We start from the raw sequence: 6929 nt of genomic DNA, 5'->3' as shown, positions 1-6929 counted from the left end.
TCTATCTATCTATCTATCTATCTATCTATCTATCTATCTATCTATCTGTGTGTGTGTACATATGTATGTATAAATACGTGTGTATAGGAATATAAATAAAATCACAAATTGCTCTTCTTTGTATGCTTAATGTCAAATTGGACTTCTCTTTAGCTACTTTTCTTGTATGGACCTCGCAGGTTTTATTATTTCCACAAAGGTTTTTCAGAAAACATCTCATTTAAAGTGATCTCTTCCTCAAATTTCTCATGGCATTTCCCCTGTGTAACATATATAGTGTGAGAGACGTTCATCAGGGTACCTTTGATCATTCAATAAATTTATTAAGCACCTACTATGTGCCAGGCACTGTGCTAGGCAGTAGGGGGGAAAAGGCAAAAGGCAGTCCTTGCCCTCTGATCCTCCTGCCTTTAACACACTTGATGAAGTTAATGGCATTGAGCCCAGTTCAAATCCTACCTCAGATACTAACTAGATGTGTATCCTTGGTGAAGCCATTTAACCACTTTTACCCTCAGTTTCCTCATGGGAAAAAATAAGGAAAATAGTACCTGCCTTAGATGGTTGTTGTGGGAATCAATAATAAGAATAAAGTGTTTGTAAACCTTAAAATGCTATATACATAGCAGAGGATGATAATAACAGCTGACATCTTTTCTCCTCCCAAAGAGCTGTCTCTCATAACAAAAAATTTAAAAAGGGGAGGGGAAGGGAACAGTTTCGCAAAACTGCCTGACATATCAAAAAAAGTCTGAAATCATATGTTGCATTTACCTTCCATGTTCCCCCCAACTTCAGTAAAGAAATAAGGGTACAGAAGGTCCCTTCTCATATCTCTTCTTTGGGGCCCAAATTGATCATTACACTTTTACAATTTTCAGTATTATTTGTTTTATGGTTGTTATTTTCCATTTACATTGTTGTAGTCCCTGTGTATATTGTTTTTCTTGGTTCCACTTACTTCACATTATAAAATTTCATTTGTTTTCCCATGTTTTTCTGTATCTATCATGTCTATTGTTTCTTATAGCACAGCAATATTCCTTGATATTCATATATAATAACTTTAGCAATGTACAAATAAATGGAAATCTCTTTTGTTTCCAGTTATTTGCAAGTAGAGAAAATGCTAATGTAAAGTATTTTGGCATATATAGGGTCTTTTTATTATTAGCCTTGCCCAACAGTAACATCTCTTCTTGAAATGGTATGCACATTTTAGTCTCTTTCATGACATAATTTCGAATTGTTTTCTGGAATGATTGGTTAGGTTCATTGCTATGCTAACAAGACATTAATTTGCCTATCTTTCCACAACACTTACAACATTGACTATCCCCTTATTTTGTCATCTTTCCCAATTTTTTAGATGTGAAACAAAATCTCAGAGTTGTTTTGATTCATGTTTCTCTTATTAGTGTTTTGGAGCTTTCTTTCAGGTGGTTAGTAATATTTTCCAGTTCTTTCGAGAACTGCATGTTCATATCTCTTGACCACTTATCTGTTGGGGAATGTCTTATGGTCTGACACAGTTCTGTTGTCTATATATTGTGGATGTTGGACTCTTGTTAGAGAAAGATAGATACACATAGATACAAGTTTTTGCTCCCAGTCAAGCACCTTCCTTCTTATGCTAGTTGCATCAGTTTTGTTCATGCAAAAGTTTTTCAATTTCATTGTAATTGAATTTGATTCAGTATTCAAAAGTAGCTATTTCATCTTTTTAAGTATTCATCCCCCAGCCATAACTGAGAAAGGTCTTTGATCTGGTTCTTACCTAAATTTGCATGGTTTATTCTTTACCATTTCTTGATTACATTTGTATTTTGTATCCCCAGTGCCAAGCATTAATAAATATTTGCCAAAATATTCGTCAAAAGAATGAACAAAGGAAAGAAAGCATCCTTTTCCAAGTGTTATGTAAAGTATATGCTTAATTGATACTTGACTTGGTAATTAGATTTGGTCTAGATCTATGATATCATTAGAATGAAGAGCTCTAAATATGGAGAATCCCTACACCATATAACCCTTCTGCAGTTTATAGTGTTAGTGAGTTGCATGAGGGCACTAAGAGGTTAAGTGACTTACCTGTGGCCATTCAGCTATTATATGTCACAAGCAGGATTTGAGGCAGTCCTTCAAGATTCCAATGCTCATCTTCTAGCCATTGTACCATGCTGCCTGTCCATCAATCAATATTGACTGAGAGTACTGATTTTTGCCAAGTTTGTACTTTTTCACTGTGATTTAATATCTGAGGTAGATTCCATTAGTATTTTTAAGACTCTATAGACTGTTTTATGATGCTTTGGAGGGGGAAAATGGAATAGCCAACAGTGTTGGACCCGAAGATTTATTTTACAATTACCCTTTATTCCTTGGGACCTAAAAGATCAGTTTTATTGGTTATTATCCTTTTTTATTCAGAGCCCTATAGCTACTCTCTTTGCGTTTGCAGTAAAGAGCTAAGCACTGAACATTGTTTTTTCATTGCTGCATCTCAGTTAACTATAGAACAGTTATGGGCCTGAAACCCCATACTGGTAATTGTGTATCATAAACATAATACATTGTCAATGTCTTATGCATTGTGAAAAGTCATACAATGATTTTCATATGACCTAAAGGAGGAAGATTTTGGAAGAACTTACTGAAAACTAGTATCAGGTGAAACTGTAGGTGTCATAAATATTGCTAGGCTTTCTCTTGTAAAGTCTTGTTATTTAGTGCCTTGCTATACCACAGGCTTTACTTGCTATACTACAGCTCAGTTTATATCCTGGATGATGATGTACTCAGAAACAGTCCAAATTCCCCAGTGTCAATGACTAGAGTCCATAATACTATTTTCCCCCAAAATGATAATACCTAAGTGGCTTAGGAATTAAAGCTTTGTTATAATTTGGGATATGGTTAGAGTGTTAGCCAGTCAGTCAACAAGCACATATTAAGCTGTTTTTCTGCCAAGTACTGGGGATAAAAATAAAGGCAAAAACACTTTATATTCAAGGAGCTTGTATCCTAATAGAAAAGACAATATGTAAATAATAAGATACATACAGAGTAGATGGAAGGTAATATCAGAAGAGAAGGCATTAGTAGCTTGGGGGACCAGCAAAGGTTTCCTGTAAAAAGCAACATTTGAGATGAATCTTTAAGGAAGTTGAGGAAGATGAGAGGTGAAGCTAAAGAAGAAGAGCTTTTCAGTCCTTGGGAACACCCAACATAAAGGCACAGACACACGAGATCGAATGTTGTATGTGAAGAGCAGCAGGTAAGTCAGTATGACTGGACTGCAGTGTGTGGAGGGGAGTAAGGTGTTGTTGTTGTTGCTTGTCCTTCGTTCTTGAAGAGGACCGTGCCATTAGGGAGGCGATGCCATAACATGCAAGTGAATTAGATTTAAGTGAGGGAGGGCTATGCAAAGTTACCAGCCTCACACTCTCCTCAGAAGCCATCTGTGTCTGGTGTTGAGATACTCATCAGGAAGACTGGAGATGGTCCTGGATGCAGTGGGAGACTTTAGCCTTTTTAAGCTAAGGTCTTTAACAGGTCTCAGTTTAACTGAGGCAATGCCCATTTGGTGATTAAGGCTAGGTAAGAAATGAAGCAGAGAATGGCCTCTTTATTAAAAAAAAATCAATCTAGGAGGGGAAGACCCTCATGTTTCTAGCAAAAGCAGAAACAATTGGTTCACTCCGAGCTAATCATGGCCCAAACAATGACCAAATGGGGCTTGGCCTGGGCCCTATTGTCGGCCAATCAATGAGAGGCAGAGTGATTTGGATTTAAGTCCTTAAGAAAAAAAAGTTTTCAGGGATCAAAATTTACATTACTTTGGGCAGAGCACCCATAGGTAAGGGCATGATATCCTATGTGGACAGAGGAAAGGAAAAGGAAGCGAAAAGGAGGGGAGAGCCATGTTGCACAACTGGCCTATCTCTACTCACAGAAGTTGTTGTTTTCCTCTGTTCTTGAAGAGAACCATGACATCAGGGAGATGATGCCATGACATCTAAGTGAATTGGATTTAAGTAAGGGAGGGTGGTGCAAAGTCACCAGCCTCACTTTCTCCTCCAAAGTCATCTGGGTCTAGTGGCAAGATATACATCAGGAAGACTGGAGATGGCCCTCTGAGGAGAGTAAGGTACAAGAAGACTGGAAGGGTAGAAAGAAGACAGATTATGTAGAGCTTTAAATGCCATAGTAGTTCAGATTTAATCCTGAACATAATAAGAACCACCGAAGTTCATCAAATAGAGGATGACCTGGACAGATCTGTGCTTTAGGAAAATCATTTTGGCAGTATAATGGTGGATGGATGGGATTGGGGAGATAGTTGAAGAAGGGAAATCAGTAGAAGTTTATCAAAATAGGTCCCATGAGAGGTAATGAAGGCTAGCATTAGAGTGATGACTGTGAGTGGAGAGAAGGGGATGAATATGACAGATATTGTAAAGGTAGAAACAAGTGTTGGCAGTGGATTAGTTACATTGGAGGAATGTGAGTGAGAAGTTGTGGATGACATTGAGATTTTTGAACCTGGGTAATCTGGACAGGGGTGATGTCCTCTATAGTATTAGGGAAGTTTAGAAGAAAAGAATTGGGGAGACAAAGATACTGAGTTCTGTTTTGGAAACATTAAATTTGAGATACCAATAGTACATACAATTGGAGATGTCCAAAAAGTAGTTGGTGATGTCAGAATGTAATTTAGGAGAGAGATTATATATTAAATTTGGAATTATATTAATAGAAATAATAATTGAACCTATGAGAGCTGATGAAATCACCACATAGGATATTATAGAGGGAGAAGAGGCCTCAGGACAGGCCACTGGGGATATCCATCATCAGTAGGCATGACCTAGATGAAAAAAAAACAACAGCAAAAGTGATTGAGAAGTCAGGGAAGGAGAATTGTCACTAATAGCTAGAGAGTATAGTAGAATCAAGTGGAAGCTTTTTAAGGATGGGGGTGGTAAATGGGCTTGTTTGCAGGCAGCAGGGAAGGAATCAGGTGATAGGGAGAAATTAAAGATAGAGAGTAGGGATGATAGTGGGGGAAATTTGATGGAGTGGAGAGGGGATGGAATCAGGGAGTATGTTAAAGGAGTTGGCTTTGCAAGGAAAGGTGACACCTTCTCACCTGAGACGAGAGAAAAATAGTATTGTAGAGGAGAAGGAGGGGATAAAGAGGTCTTAGTAAATGATATAACTTTTTGGTGAAGTGTGCATTATCTTTAGGTGAAAGAGTTGGGGAGGAGGATGTTATGGGAGACTTAAAGAGAGAAGAAAACATCTGGAACAGCTGCTGTAAAGAATGGGGTAGAAAATTCACTTCATTTCCTCTCTGTCTCTTAACTTTTGACAGACTTGTAACTCTCCACAGAGTTTTCCTCTCCTCCTAGGCTGGCTCCTTCTCCTTGGCCTCCAAAAATGTTCTTGTCTCCCTCCCCTATTTCAAGATGAAACAACAATAATAACAAAACAAAAAAAATTAACTTCCTGACATTTTTACCCCTACCTCCTTCATCCTATGCATCTCTTTCCCATCACAGCCAAAAGAATTGAAACAGTAACCTCCATTTGCTAATTTCACTTCCCAACCTTTCACTCCTTACCCTCTTGAAATCTTGCTTCTGCTCTTACTAGTGTATTATCACTTTTATCTTGTCATCTAATGATCTCATTATCACCAAAATCCACTGGCCTTTCTCTTAGGCCCCATATTCCTTGATATTTGCTACACTTGATTCTGGATCAAGGCCTCCTTCTGGATAACATATTTTTCTTTGACTTACATTACAAAGCACTCTTGGGCTTCTTTCTGTTTCCCTGATCACTCTCTCAGATCCTCACTTTCCTCTGGTTCTATAGAAGCAGGTGGGGCATAGTTCAAGACTCCTATCCTTAGCCCTGCCCTCTCTTCGTCTACTCTTTCCATTGGCAAGCTTGTCTATGTCAAGAGCTTCAATAATCACCTCTCTACAGATGACTTCCTGTATCTTTCTACCTTAGGCAATAATTCTCTTATTTTTTCAGCTGCCTGCCATATATCTTGATATTCCCTCATACTCAAATGTCCTAGACTCATCACCACTCCAAAACCTGACTTCCCCCTGGTTTCTCTATTTTGGTTGATAAAGCCACAATTTTCCTAATCTCAGGGGATTATATTTTACTTTTCCCTCTCCTTCATCCTCTCACATTTAAGCAATTTCCAGGGTCTAGTGGTTCTCTGCAATATCACTTGCATTTATTTCCTTCTTTTTATTTTTCTTGCAGCCAAACCAAAGCCAGGAGGTTTAGGTACCGATCACTTGTTTGAAATTATTTTAATAACTTATTAATTGTTATTCCTTCTTCCAGTTCATCTTTTTTCCCACCCACCTTTCACATGCATGTCTGTAGGCTTCCTCAGACTGCTAATTCCAGTTCTGATAATTCCAGGCTTCTACTCAAAACCCTTTACTGTCTCCACATTGTCTACCAAGTGATATCCATTGAAGAATTGAAGGCATTGCACAATATGGTACCAACTTAACTTTCCAATTTTAGTTCACACTAATCACCTTCCAGTGTTCTGCTTTCTCAGCTTATCCTTGTTCCTGTCCTACCATTGTCCATCTTTCACTCATGCTGTCCCCTGTGCTTTACATGGACTCAAGTTTCTCCCCTTATCCCACTGCTCCAATCTCAGCCTGTTAAAATCTTCCTCCTAAGGGCTTAGCTCAGCTGTCACCTTCTCCATGAAGCCTTTCTGGACCACCACAACTGCCCCACCTCCCCTTAAGCTCAAAATAACCTACACCTTCTTTAATTTATTTTAGTATTTTTCCTGAATCTCTGCTTTGAACTGATCACATCTTACCTTTCATCAGTGTTTTGGGTGCCTTCATTATGGCAGGGTCTGTTAGGTGTTC

This window comes from Vombatus ursinus, unplaced genomic scaffold (genome assembly GCF_900497805.2).
Source record: "Vombatus ursinus unplaced genomic scaffold, bare-nosed wombat genome assembly UNPS02014841.1, whole genome shotgun sequence".
Lineage (NCBI taxonomy): Eukaryota > Metazoa > Chordata > Mammalia > Diprotodontia > Vombatidae > Vombatus > Vombatus ursinus.
This window is presented reverse-complemented; position numbering follows the sequence as displayed.